This window comes from Excalfactoria chinensis, chromosome 1 (genome assembly GCF_039878825.1).
Source record: "Excalfactoria chinensis isolate bCotChi1 chromosome 1, bCotChi1.hap2, whole genome shotgun sequence".
Lineage (NCBI taxonomy): Eukaryota > Metazoa > Chordata > Aves > Galliformes > Phasianidae > Excalfactoria > Excalfactoria chinensis.
This window is the reverse complement of record NC_092825.1, coordinates 125,521,477-125,536,311: the sequence shown is the minus strand read 5'-3', so window position 1 is coordinate 125,536,311 and position 14,835 is coordinate 125,521,477. Positions and strand designations below refer to the sequence as shown.

Sequence of the window (14,835 nt, the reverse complement as noted above, 5' to 3'; positions counted from 1 at the left end):
TTTTGAAGGATTACTAGGTAAGAACTATGAATAACTTCTGAAATAATCCACCAGCAATAAATGACAGATTTAAGAGTCTGGCATTTGCTGCTAAGTTAGGAAACAATTAATAGAGACCTTTTTTCTTTTTTCTTTTCATGGCCACCTATGTAATCATGCACATGTGAAATAAGATCCTTCTCTTAAAGGAAAAGAAAGCATTCCCACTTGTGTTTTCTTCTGAAAGATCTTTATTTTGCGTGGTTGCCAGCTGCCAGCAAAACCCAGCAGAAGTTTGGGCAAGTGTAATGGCAGAGCACCCACTGGTTTCTCCTGCTTGGTTGCACACTGCAGGCCTTAGGCTTGGCTGGACAGTCTCCCTCTGGCAGTGAACCCGGGGCTCTTGGGTCAGATTCTCCCCAGACTCCATGGGGAGCCAAGTATGATGCAGATGAGAGGCACAGTTTCCTCCCTGTTCTTAGATGACTGTAGAAGCCAGAGAACTGGCAATGCATCTCACAGCCCCTCCCTTTTTCCTACTTATATAGCTGAAGGCTGGTTTCCCAGATATGGTCAGTACAGCCTGGTATCTAGTCTGTAGATCACTGCTGAATATACCCATGGCTTTGCAAATGGGGACGATTGGTTGGGCTGAGACCCACTTCTCTCCTGTGTGGTCTGTGACTCGGTGACTAACATCAACTTTCCCATGCAGGGAAAACATTGAAAACCCAGGCTCAGCCAGAGCCACCTCCTTGGTGCTCACTAATAACTCTCTCCATGCCTTGCCTAATAACAGTTTTTCCCTTGCCTTCAGTTAGGAAGCTAATAGGAATCCATTCGCAGCTTGCCCTGATGACTTCTATTCTAAGACCACAGCTGGCCATTGTGCTTTTTAGCAGATGAATTCCAATAATCATTAAATAAAGTTGCCTGGGGTCTACTTCAAATCTGGACCAATGTCACAGCCCTTACTCTTGTGTCACACATGCTGGTGTGTTTCATCCCCTAAAATTGGTGTGATTTGTGAACAGTCAGTGGCTGTATTTGCACAGCATCGGACCAGTACTTATTTCCAGATAGCCATGCTGCTTTTCATTTCATCTAGAATCATGCTGCCTAATCCTGGGGAGCACAGATGAAGTGTGCAAAGTCTTAGTCCATGAGATCATCCCAGTAATTTGTAACTGCAGGCACTGTCTACCTAACTTTATTTTCCTGTGTTAAATAATTGCGATATTGTGTCTTTAAAACCCACAACAACAACGAAATCAAAACAACCTTAAATAATCCTCGGACATATGGAACTGTTTTAAGAAGGAAAGTCAATTGCCGAGACCCCTTAAAAATGGAAATCTACCAAGGAAACCCCAGCAGTCTCTTTGACAGTCTGCTCTAAAACTTCTCGCCGCTTTGATGTTGTTCACAATTTATGCTCCTCAGAGGCTCTGGAATGAAGGAAATCATCTATTTTAATAATGTGAAACCTTCTTTTGGCCGCCTGAGATGGGAATTCCTGCTCTGTTTCCTGTGCCTCTGAGAGGACCAAAGGGGGAAGAAGGGCTTAAAACCCACGTGGCTGTTACTGATCAGCGCCACAGCATCGCCTGCCATTCGGAAATGGCTGTCCACACATTGCCTGTCTGTGATTCGTGAGGGTGTGTTTAGGAAAGCTGACTGTCTCATCTCAGTCTCCACAGAAAAGTAATTTCACCATATTAGTAATTCATAAGGATATGTTATGGGGCGACAATTATACAAAAGCAATTATTGGAATAGTCTCTCTAATTCAAAATTATTTTAATTACTAGTGATACCTGTCCTTTTTCTCTTTCTTTTCTTTCCCCCCCCCCATTCTGTGCTAAGTGTCCTCCCGATTCAAAAATTGCCACTAGGCTCTCACCTTTGGTAATTGCAGTTCTCTGTGCTGAGTGAACAAAGGAAAAATTAAGCTGGAATGTAACAGGCAGGCAGAATAGGAAATATATGTTCCTGCAGGAGAGCTGCTCTCCTCCTAATTACCCTGCAATTGCCAGGTTCAAAATCTAATTTATGAGCAGTATAGATAGAATGGCCACATTAGTCCATTATTTCATGATGACTTTTTCCTACCCTCGATTTCAGAGAGGAAGGATTTTGCAGCACAGCGCATTGGCGTTGTCAGCAGCTGCTCTGGGCAGCGATGCTAGACAACTGTACTTGAGAGAGACTCCAAAAAAAATTGAAAGCTGTTTCCTAACAGCAAGGTTTTAGAGAAGGAGTGCTATAAGGCAGTTAAATGAATAAAGCATGACCTGATGGGCTGCCTCAGATCACATTCAGAAACAGACCCAGAAACATATGAAGGAGAAAAGTTTTCCAGCCTGCTGCTGCCACACCTCCTACCTGTCGCAAAATGCCCCGAACACAGCATCTCTTAACAACCCCGGAGTCTATTTTACTTTGACAAGCATGGAGTAGGCTGATGAAGTGTGGAATAGTGGGTGAAACTGCCACCATGCAATGTCTGGATGGCTCATGGTTCCAGCTGTACAGATCTTTAAGGTCCCCTAACCTAAGCCATTCTGTGATTCTTGCCGGGCAGGTGATCTATGTCATTCCCCGGCTGTACATGTTTCAGTCACCAGCCCCATGGATCAACTGGCTCCGCAGGCTTCCTCTCCCTCCCACTGCCTGCAGTTCTCATCCAGCCTCATTTTTGCTTGCATCATACCCCCATTCTTAATCCCGTTATTTCGCCACCAAAACCCTTCCAGTTAAAATAAGATGAATGAATGCTTACATTTAAACTGCCACTGCGTTCTGCAGTCAACAACCTCATAAAGCTGGTTTTGATGAGAAAGTTTATATCTTGTTTGGTGCGGCTTGTCTGCAGGCCCAGAAAGACAGGGGTGCTTTGTCTTACATTTGGGCTTGCTTGGAAGGATTTATTCACAACTGTGGGATGGGAAAGCTAAGATGGAAATGAGGTACACAGGCATCTTGAGAAGCCCTAAGATAGGTGAAGACACCCTTATGGGCCTGACATTCATATTGCAAAGGCAGCTAAAGACTGTTGAGTCTATGCAATGGATGATGGCATAGAGGCAACCAAAAGTAATCTCTGTCCATTGGAAAAAATAAGTGGGGGGGGGGGGGAGGGAGGCAAAGAGGAAAGGGGCAGGCATGAGTAAAGCAAAGAAACAAGAGGGGAAAGATGAGTGAAAAGGCATGGGAGGAAACTTGCTGACTGTGGGTGTGCCGTGCAAGTCTCAGGGTAAACTGCCCAATAGTTCAGTATCTCCAAGCTGTACATAAAGCCTATCAAAATCTTTCCCTGTTGCAACACAAGTCCATAAGAAAGTGCTTTCTCCTTTCCTGGGAAAGTATTTGGTTATATCACTTGGGAGTTTCATTCTTAAGTATTCCCTTTCTGTTTCAAGTGCAGAATGCAAACAAAACGCTCTTAGGAATAGAGGATGCCTGCCCTGCTTTGTTCTTCCAAGGTTTTGCTTTTCCTTTGCCTCTGAGGAACAGTCTATTTTTATTGACTTTTATGATTAATAAAACTGTCTGAAACCCTGCTGGGGTCTTTGTGCTAGTTATCAAAAGAAGTCATCCAGTCCTTTCCCCTAATGTCAAAGCTAATGGCAAGGGCCCAACACTTGATCTTTCTCCCCAAGCTGCAGCTTGTCTAGCAAGGGTTAGAGACATGTCGAGGTGGTAAAAAATCCCAAGGAGTGATTTCCTTGCTGCACGGACTGTGGAAACCCATACTCTCCTGGAAACCTATCTGTCTGCCTCATCTTCTCTGTAAAGCTCTTCTGCAGAATCTCCTGCTCTTCCCCTGCTGCTTCCCAGTTGAGGCAGATGACCCGATCACTTCTAAAGAAATGCAGAATGTATGTCCTCGCAGCTGGATGCTGAACTTCCAGCATCAGCACATGCTGACTCCTATATCTTAACTGGTCTCCTGCTGGATAGCACTGCTAAATGTATGCCGGCACTCTGAAGAGGCCCACACTTCACAGAGCTTAACCTGGGGTATGCAGGACCTCAGGCAGGTGGGGAGAGAAGAATCACAGGACGGCTTAAGTTGGAAGAGACCTTAAAGATAATCCAGCCCTGAATCCTGCCATGGGCAGGGCTGCCCCCCACCAGCTCAGGCTGCCCAGGGCCCCATCCAAACTGGCTTTGAGTGCCTCCAGGGATGGGGCACCACAGCTTCTCTGGACAAAAGAGGAGCAGCAGCGGGGCCAGTTGGTCTGGGGGAAAGAGAGGAGGGACAGCAGCATCTTGCTGTGGCACGGGGAGGGAACAGTGCTGAGCAATGCTTCTCCCTGCTCGCCTGCCCTGTGTTTGCATTTTCTTTCTGCTGCTTCAGGAGAGGCAGGGAGAACAAAAGCTACATTGAGGAATAGGCAAAGGCATCTATGCATGCCTCAGAGATACCGTAATAAGAAAACTAAAAAAGATGCATGGCAGTTAAAAAACAGCAAAACATACAAAATATGGATTGAAAAATATATTGGAAGATATGACAACAACTACATCAGGACACAGCATGGCATAAGACTGGCTTTTTTTATTAAAATGACATACCATTCTGGTGCTTTTCCTACTAGGTGGTAGTGCATTTTACAGAAATAAAGGATTGATAACATCCTGGAGGAGGGTGCAGCTGGGGAGCCACTGAGTCCAGACACATCAATACCACATTCTAGATGAATAAAGCAAATAAAATTATATTTGCTTTGTAATTTATTTCTGCCTCCCCTCACACTGTGTGTGTGCATAAACAAACCTTACGTTTACTTTCCAAGGGTGATGTCTAACAACAGGATGCAATTCACATTTGATTTTCCTTTGAATTGCAAAGGGCAATTTGCATAACTCTTTCTTAACATAGATTTGTATATCTGTGCTTATCATACCTTGTTGTTGTGTTTCATGGGACAACTTTATGCAATATAGCTGAGGAAGGTACAGCGAAGTTTACTAGTAGGGGACGCTCTCTATTTTAAATACCTCCATCAAGTACTTGCACACTGTTATGCTGTATTTCAGTGAGTTAGATCCAGATACCCTTGACAAGAAGACCATTCCTGGGCTCCATGAGCACCTCCATGTACTCCCATTCAAGCTTTATAGGGTGACCTTACCTAGCTGGGGTCAAGAATCTGAGCCTAGTCAGAGTGAGAGAAGTTTCTTCCCAGCAGCTCAGACCCCTGAAAACCTAAGGCTGAACCATGGGCAAGTATTCAATGGCTGAAAATTGGTTTAAAACATCCTTTATTTTGGGCTAGCATGTCAATGGCAGGTAAACAGAATTTCCTGGGCAGCTCTTTCTAAAAACACATTAAAACAGTTGTGCATGCTGCTGGAAAACAGGCTGTACTTACATCAGAATGGAGCATAGAAGAACCTTTTATAAGCCTTCAAATAATCTCAAAGTAATTAGCTTTTAACATCCTCTCTGCTACAATTCTGAGCTTTATTAGATGTTCTGCTTGCCGTTCCCGAGTCTGCCTAATGTCTTCTGTAGAACAACTATGCATTTTTTCTCAGGCATTTGTCATTTCTTGAAACATATAAAAGAGGGCACTCAGATTCCACTAACAGACCATCTAAATGCTGCTCTGCATAGGAAGTGATACATGCTGACAAGGAGTAGAAGTCAAATTTTCTTTATATGGTTCTTTATGGTGAGCAAACCTACTTAAAACAAGCTCCTTCTCAAGGCAGCATATTGATTAGAGCTGACGGGCCGAAAAGACCTTTGGGAGACAACAGAATATGGCTCGAGTCAAAGAGTAACACTAAAGCTGGCAGCAGCAACATTAAGAGTCAGTAAAACCTGAGAGAGTTTGTCTCACACTGAAATTTATTGCACCCATTTGGACAGCCATTACGGTAGTTAGTAATTTTATCTGCACAAGTTCATCTGTATTTGGACTCTGAGAGCTTAGCGAGAGGTCTTGCAAGATAGAGCCATGCACAGGGCCTTGCAAACTGAGGCAAAGGGCTGCCTTGCTGAGGCAAAGCACAGCTGCTTCTGGAAATCAGCAAAGGCTGCCTGCTTAGCTGGGCAGCGATGACTGGTGTTATGTTAATGGTAATTATGAAATAAGGCAACGGCAGGCCAAAGCAGATGAGGATTGTCCTACTCTGGAGTTTAGTCTTCTGTAGCATCTTAATGAATCTGTCACTCAGAAGCAAGAATTGCTGGTTTTGAGGATAGAAGTGCATCTGTGCCTCATGTTTTAGGAAATAAACGAGACAAGCAAAGCAACAACCAGGCTGATCTCCAGAGAAATGGTATGAAATTCTTCTGATGAGATATTTTGAAGATGGTGGATTAACGCCACTCTACGTTTTCCACAAGATGTTCTGCATTGCTCCTTGCTGTGACTATTTTGATACCGACCGACTTTATATCCCTTTCTGCCCTTTCTCCCTGTCATCTGACCTGTAAGCACAGAATGCATGCTCCTTAACAACCTCATCTGGATATTTACCCACAGAAACTCATGCTCATCTAATCCTTTTTCTTATAACTTGACAATTTAAATCCTGCATAAACCTTCTGAAGCAGGTTCTTGCCTAACCTAGTTTCTGACACCTCCACTATAGACGGTCCATATTTTAACTGATGACCCGTTCCAGTGCTTAATTATGTTTATTTTTACATTTATCCCAAGGCACTGAAGCCTACTGCACAAAATACTAAGCTGTTGGGGCCACCTCCAAAATGAAGAATGTATTCCTATCATTGAATCTGAAAGGAGTTCAGCCTTAATGCCACGGTGCAGTACTGGATTAGGAGTGGATGTACATGTTGCGTATCACTTCTAATCTTTAGGACAAGTAGAAGGAAGATGACTGAACCATGGAAGAGTATTTATGCAGATGAATCTGAAATAAACCTTCTGGGCTTCCATTCTAAGTCACAGTGAATATGGCATTGGGCATACCAGGCATACTGTTTACCCTTAGAATCCCAGATTCTCTCTAGTCAATCAAAAGAGGTCAGAATCTCAATGGGGCATCTCTGAATAGTCACAGTTAGGTCTTCTTGTAAGTCAAAGGCAGAAAAAATAGATGCATACAGTCCTAGTAACCTCTACCCCATTGGCAAGCTTTATCAGAATCCAAGAGGGCCCAGTTCCACCTTAACTCAGCTACATTTTTATTCAGTCACTTCTTCAGGCCTTGCAAAATAGATGAAGTTCTGACTGTGCAAGTCACATACCTTATTTATCCACAGTCAGCAAATCACCTTGGTTGAGATCTCCAGGTAACCTCCTGCCAGATTACTTTACAAACAGTCCCATTCAACCCTTACCAAAATGAGACCTTATTTTCACTGACCTCACTTAGCACTCACCAACTGCTTATTTTGCTGAAGTATAAGGATGTCTCCTCCTACTGTTGCATGCAATGTTAACATTTTGTGAGCAAGCAAATCCTACAGAACTCTCCCACTTTCTTGAAGGGTCTTAGCTTCAGAGTCATTCTTCAGGTAGTGGAGTTCAGATGCTCGGTGATCAAAAGAACTTCTGCTGAGACTTGTGCCTTTTATATTGGCCCACTCTAATGAGACCTTCTAACAGCTGAGCCCTGAACTCAGTAATCTGATCTTACCTGGGCAAATGAGCTCATGCTCTCTAGAGACAGCTGGCAACTGCGTGCAGTAACTCCTGATGCTGCCAGGAAAGGAACTCTGTCAAAGGATGGAGGGAAGGAGAGACAGGTGAGGAAGAGAGAAAAATGGAAAGTAACAGTTTCCAGAAGAATGCACTTGGTTATTATGAGGAATCATTAAGTGCCAGAAAGATATCCAAAACTTCTGGTTTTTCAGATGTGGAATAACTCTGCCTGACCACAGGCTCAGACACTAGTACCATATATATGCCAGTGCTTAAAAGAGTTGTTTTTCCTTCTTGCAAAGTCTATCTGAGGGCCAGATTCCAAAAATGAAAAAATACATAGTTGAAATGTTCTAGAAAGTACTGTAAATGGCTGTACTTTCAGTATTTGTCTTCTGTATGGTATTTGTTGCCATTCTGAACAGGCTGCCCAAGGGCAGTGAGGGAGCCACCATTCCTGAGGCATTCAGGAACTGTATGGATGTGGTACTGAGGGACGTGGTTAATGGACATGGTAGGGATGGGCTGGCAGTTGAACGAAATGGTCTTAGAGTTCTTTTCTGACCTAAATGATTCTATGATTTTATTATTATCAAACTGATGAAGGAAAGAGAGAGAGAAAAAAAAAAAAAAAAAAAAAAAAAAGAAACTTCTGGTGTACATCTGAGAAAGCACATAAAAGCTGTTGCCCTTGGTCTCAGGGGGAAATGAAAAGCACGGTCCTGAGTGAGTCTTCTCCACAACTTCTACCATTTGCAACTTATTTCTGTCCTGAAAGTTCTCCATGGAAATGGTTTCCCAATTTCACTCTGGGGACAGGAGGGTGGCTGTTTATAGGCTGTTCTCAAAGCTGTTCATCATTCTCCAGGTCATTGCATAAGGGCATGTTCCAAGGACAGCACAGGGTATGTAGGCAGTGCTTCCCACTCTTTAAGTCACTGTATGTTGAGACACGAAGAGTCTAATTATGCTACCAACTTAAAAAGACTGTGAGGGCCCCCTTCTACTGAAGAGTTAATTTTCCTGGACCAGAGAATTTCTCCACTCATATTCAGCTGATGCAAGGTCAACGACAAACACACTGAGGAAGTCAGAGTTGCTTTATTTTTCTTGTGAGCAGGTCAAATAAAACACTGCTGATGCTCCATTTATCTAGAGCGACAAGCAAACACTTGGCAGCAGTGGAAAGCATACACTGGGATCTGGCAGCAGGCTCCTAGCACAGCTGTCAGCCAGCTGACTAATCACTTCATCCCCATGCTAATGCTGCTCCAGGTCTATTGGACCCTTTCATCTCAGATACACCGGCACACACTCCTTCTGATAGAGCTATTTATACAAAGATGTCACTATTAATTGCCATGTTGCATTTTATTTTAGGAGGGGATTTTAGCCAAGGTTTTTGCAGTGATTTTTCTCTTTTTCTCCAAGGTGGGAGCTGTGATTCTGCTACTGGCATCAACCAGGCTTTAAATAGATACCTCCCCCCAGCCAGACTCAATTCTCTTGAGGGCCGTGTGTGCGCATGAGCCTCGTAACTTGTTTTTCTAAATGTCTCTTCTTAACAATTTGTTTTTCTTTGGCGGCTATTCAGGCAATTAAGCTGCAATCACACAGGGCACACCTTACTCTCTGCAAAGACCAGATTTACCTTAGGTTTGCATTATCAGATGATACTTGCAGTCTTGTCAGCACAAACTGTTTAAGCAACTCCCAAGGACAGTGTTAAAATATAGGTGGGGCCTATGAACTCTGTTCTTGGCAGCTGTGCTTTATTAGTTGTGCTGTGCAAAGGTGGTGCGGCTAAGGTAATGCGGCGCTTCCACAGGAGCTTTATATATTGTGACAAGCCAAACAGCCTCCAGGACTCTCACTCATCATGATTCCCGTTTCATACCTCATCTGTTACAGGAATGAGGTATGAAAACATTTCTCTGTTTCCGAAAGGTATTAACAGACTCCTGGGAAATCGTTTACCTGGAGAAAGGAAATGCCCGGCTTCATTTATTTATTTATTTTGCCGACCATGGCAGGGACAGCTGCTTTTTTTTTTGTTAGTGAACAATAGGTTTCCACAATGGGCAACTGTAAAGAACTCAGACAGCTAATTGGTTTCATGCTCTCAGTTAGCAAAGGTACAAAGGCATAAATTTGTATCACTTCCATACTGTGTTCGCAGTGAGGATATCCAAGTGCTTTTTAAGCAGTTACAAAGGACATCACCCAACAAACTTGAGGGCATGCAAGTTCAGTCATCCCCATTTATGACTGCGATGGGGACCAGGTGAGGAAGGCGGAGCCTTAGAAATTTGGAATGATTTGGTCATTCAGACATGACATGGCAGGCCTAAACCTGGAGCAGAGGCAGCTTATACTCATGTTGTATGCAGAATATTTTAAATGCAGAACCAGCTTTCATATTTTAAACCTTGGGGATATCTGACTGCCCTCAAGCAGATGAAAACTGTCGAGTTTGTGGTATCATCTCCCTTTTCTCAGCATGACTTTGGCCTGAAATGAATGGATGACTTCCAGATTCATTCCTGTCAGCTATCCTTATTGGGCTATTCCTTGGCATTCCGCGGTTGCCTCAGAAAATATGCCCATGTGTTCTGTTCCAACACTGGGATGCGCTGATAGGTAGGCCCAGGATAGCCCCCACATGGGAAGCATTCATCAGATGTTCTCACTGAAAGAAAATTCAAAACCTACTCAGGGGCAGCAGCAAGGAGTGGGCATTTCCATTGTGTCTGTGACTCATTCACAATTACCAACACAGGAATTCCCTGCTGCGTGCATGGGAGGCTTGCAGCATCTTTAGTGCCAGGCAGCAGAGATAATTACATGGATCTTGGCACCATGCTCTCAGTTTCTGCTTTGAGGAAGTACCATGTGGAATTTGCTTCTCACAGCAAAAGGTGAAGTGTTTTCCATAGAAGATTTTCAATAGGCTCTAGGTTGACTGCAAAAGGGAAGAAGGAAATGGTGTTTCAGATAACTTTAATCCAGAATAAAAATAGAGATTCTGCCAACAGATCTCTAAACCGTGGAATATGTTTTCATCACTAAGTTTGAAATATCATTGCAGAGTCTTGGTCAGATTTATGGTTTGATTTAAAACAGTGTGGCCTAATTGAAGTCAATGGAGCTGTGACAGCTTATGTCAGCCAAGGGACTGGCTGTCTGTTTCGGAGTATTGTTTTCCCACAATTGTCATTGTTCTTCAAGGCAGTGATAGATTTTTTGTGGCTTTCAAATACTTGAAGCATTCATGAAGTCTTCCTTAGGATTTTCTCCTACATCTTTGTAGGAGAAAACAACATCTGCAAATTTAGATCTCCTTCTCCACGTTTACCTCTCAATCTTGATATGATTCTTAATAGCATCACTGGTTTATTCGAGTCATCTCTTTATACTAATGGTAGCATTGCTCATTCATGTTAGCCTGGGTCACTTAGTAGCAGGACAGTGCTTGGTGGATGGCCTCGCTGCAGAGTGAGAGTTTAAAGAAAAATAGTTTAGTCAATTACAGCAATACCAATGACACTGGGTAAATATTGTCTCATCTCTAGACAAGGAGAAATACAGCAGGTAGTGACTAGTTCTGTTAAAGAGCTTTTTGCTAAGAAGGCTCTGGATACAATTGCTGCAAATAGGAATTACACAGACTGTCTGGATCCTAACATATGAAGCATGGGCATGTTCAAAGTGTTTGCTGTGGCCAGAAAAGTATTTTCAGAGTCACTCTGGTATGTTTTCTCGGTACAGACCTGATTCTCCTTTGCCTTGCATTCTTGATATTCATTTGTACCTGTGTAAAGTGGGTATCATGCCGTAATGCAATGAAGAAATGGAATAACAAATTATTTAGTGGCTATTTTATTTTGCATTAGTTTAATATTGCTATCAAACACTTGCAGTTTGGCAAAGGACTGCATCTGTTTTACATCAACCTTGATCAGGCATCCGTATTTTCTGCCTTTGAAATATCGAGGCTGAATTTCTTCAATGAAGTGTATACTTAGCTACCCAGGAATTTCTGGTGCCCAGTGCTCAACATCATGATTTATTGTCATGACAAGCGGCACAGCTATAAGCAGTAGCTTAATAGGAAGCGTGAAACGGGGCCCAGATCTGGTCTAACTAACCTTTCAGGAGGTCTCCTGAGGGCAGCTGAGGTAATCTGATTTAGGAACCTTCACTGACTGAGTAGCAAAGACCTGCCTGCATCTTCCTGTACAAGTGCTTAAACCACCTCCATACTGTTCATTGTCTGGCCAAGGCCATGCAGTCCAATGGCTCTAATAGCAGGTCCCACCACACCTAACACCTCAGGCTCTTCCAAAGAGTAAGGTGACTCCCCCTCTCATCCTGGATCTCAGATTGGTTTGAGTGGAGCAGTATTAATTTCCCCAAATTGGGGTATTTTTGAGCCTCCATACCTAAGAAACATTGAGTAAGCTTAACGTGGTCAGGATAGCTGACTATAGTTTCTGACTGTGGTCAGAAACTTCAAGTGTTTCGTTGGTTATGAAGTGCTTTATAGAGTTTCTAGCACCTTTTCAGTGTATTTGCTCTCCTAAGCCAGAGGGTGCGTGTGGTTCTTACCCAAGCTGTTGTTTAATTGCTTAAAATAAAAATACCATTTCTGCAATCCAGTAATTAATTCTAGAGTATAAGGCAGTGGCAAAATATGCATAAATGTTATGTGCCACATCATTAGAATGCAAATCGGTATTTCATTTTGTCTGAATGATCTTGCTTACGTACTTCAGAGAGAACAGTCCAAAATGGAAGTCACAGCTTTGAAATAATGGTCACTTTTTTGAAGAAAGCATGAATATATATATATGTGTGTGTGTGTGTGTAGATGTTTTCATTCTGGTCACTATAACGTAATGAGGATCCTTGTAAAAATTCACTGCAGTTAAAAATGGAAAGGGTAGAAAGGGAACAGGGGACTACAACAGTATCAGCTTAAGTGGGAAAATATTGTAATGTTGTTCAGTTTCTTCAGTATATTGGCTATCATTAGAGCAGCACACATAGATCTCCAGATGTTGGTGAAGAGTCCAACGGTTATATTTTATATCTATGGCTGTAGTAACAATTCCTTTTCAGCAGCCTAGAAAAACATTTCATGTCACAACAGGAAAGAAATATGACTGTGGGGTTTTTTTTCTCCCTCATCCCCTATATAGCAATTCTGAATACTTCGGTCAATGCCAAACAAGAATTATGGTTTAAAAATTAAAACCACAATCACTGGGGGCAGGACATAAATGTGCAGATGTTCTGTGATGTTGAAGAACTTTTCTGGCAGCAGTCACGATGCTGTTGTGGAGAGGATGGGGAATCCATCAGAGCTGGACACTGACAAAAGCATTCCCTAAGTTGCACTGTCAGGAAAGGCACTTACCTTTTCATAATCCCTTAAGGAAAAAAAAAATCTAAACCAGAAAAATCGCAGTGGCCTCTATATAGCTCTCACTATTTTATTGGCAAGGGATTGACTATAATCTGTTCATATAAGTGAACAGTGTAGATCTGGAGTTCACTGGGCAACCTGTGCAAGTGGTAAACAACATTGTCTGAGGGTAGTGAACAAAGTGTCAATTTTCCTTCCCCAGAAAGGAACAATTTTACAGGCTTCTTAGCTGTTACTGTTACAGGCACCTTAATGCTGTTATACAAATGGCTGCCTGAAAATCTTGCATTGTCCACACCTACCTTGTCAGACAAAGGGACACAGTGAATAACATCCAAACCAGCAGAAGGCAAGTTCTTAAAGGCACAAATATACCTATTGCATTAGTGTCTGTGTATCTCGACAGGCCTCCTGCCTCCTAGAGCTGCATGCATGCAGGCACTTCTTGAAGGTGATGTGGTTGGAGCACAGTGTTGTATGGGACCGGTGTTCCAGTGGGGAAAGACTGGCATGTGTTAAGGGAGACAAGAATGGAACTGGAAAGTGTGCACTGTGGGGAATCACAGACCTGAACCCACATCTGATGGGTTGGCCTCTTCTCTAGCACCAGAGCGTGCCTGTTGTATGCAGCTTGTGTCAGGTATCAGATCCCAGATCTCCAGAATGAAATGCGCTATTGGCAGATAAAGACAATTCATTAGGTGCAACATAGCTGAACTGTAATTAATTATTAGATATTATTTCTCACAAAATGCATTCCAAAGTTCCCATTGCATTAGCCACAATATTGGACTGATGGAGCATAAACTAAGGTAATGATAAACACTGGTAAGCAGAGTTGGGAAGGGTTGGTTATTAGGGTGCTGGTGTGTTTCATGTGGGGTTTATTTAACGGTCTTATTAATGATCTGGAAAAGGAAGTGAATAACCATTTAATTAAATTTGCATTTGATACTAAATTAGAAGTTGCTGCAGACACCTCTGAGGGCAGAGAAGTAAATCAAAAAGAGCCAGAAGTATTAGAAGCATGTACAGCGAAGAAGAAAATGAGATCTGGCATGGAAGGAAAAAAACAAAGGAAACTAACCTCTCTGGAAGCAAGTAATCTGAAGTGTAGCTATCAGTGGAGGAACTCTGGAGAAAGAAGTGTTGAAAGAGATGTAGGAGTGTTAATGGACTATATATTCCATCACAGCTCTGGTCTATGTTTACAAAAGCAATGGCATCAAGGAGCAGGGATGTAATAGCCCTTCATTGTAGGGCTCTAGTGAGAACCATCTGTAATGTAGCACTCTGTTTTGGGCATCCTGTTATCAGAGAGATATAGACAAATTGGAATGAGTTCAGAAAAGAGCCATAAAAATGATCCTCTATCCCCGGAGATAATGACTTATGAAGAAAGATCAGAAGAAGTATATGTGTATGGCCTTGTCTGGAAGATGACTGAAGTAGGGCAGGAAAACAGTCTGAAAATATGTGAAAGGAAAAAGGGAGGAGGATAATTCATCACTGAAACTATTAGTAATAGGATGAAATAATAAGTAACAACAATAAATTTTAAAAGGGCAACTTCAGGTTGAACATAGGGAGAAATCTCTGACAGTGGAATTTGGGTTAGTTTGCAGAGAAGTTTCCCAGAGGTAAAAGCAAAAGCTGCATTCGAGTCATTTAAAATCCAATTGGACAACTCACTAGAAAATGCATCCCGCTACAGGGAACAATCTTGCATTGCCTAGGGAATAAGCTGGATGACTTAATAGGACATTTCATACTCAAGCCTTTATGACTGTGGTATTTTAA

General features: G+C 42.6%; 1 protein-coding gene across 4 annotated transcripts in view; it reads left to right on the top strand.

Moving 5' to 3' along the window:
* AFF3 (ALF transcription elongation factor 3) overlaps positions 1-14,835 on the top strand; it is a 330,573-nt gene that overhangs the window by 263,931 nt on the left and 51,807 nt on the right. The window lies entirely within an intron of this gene.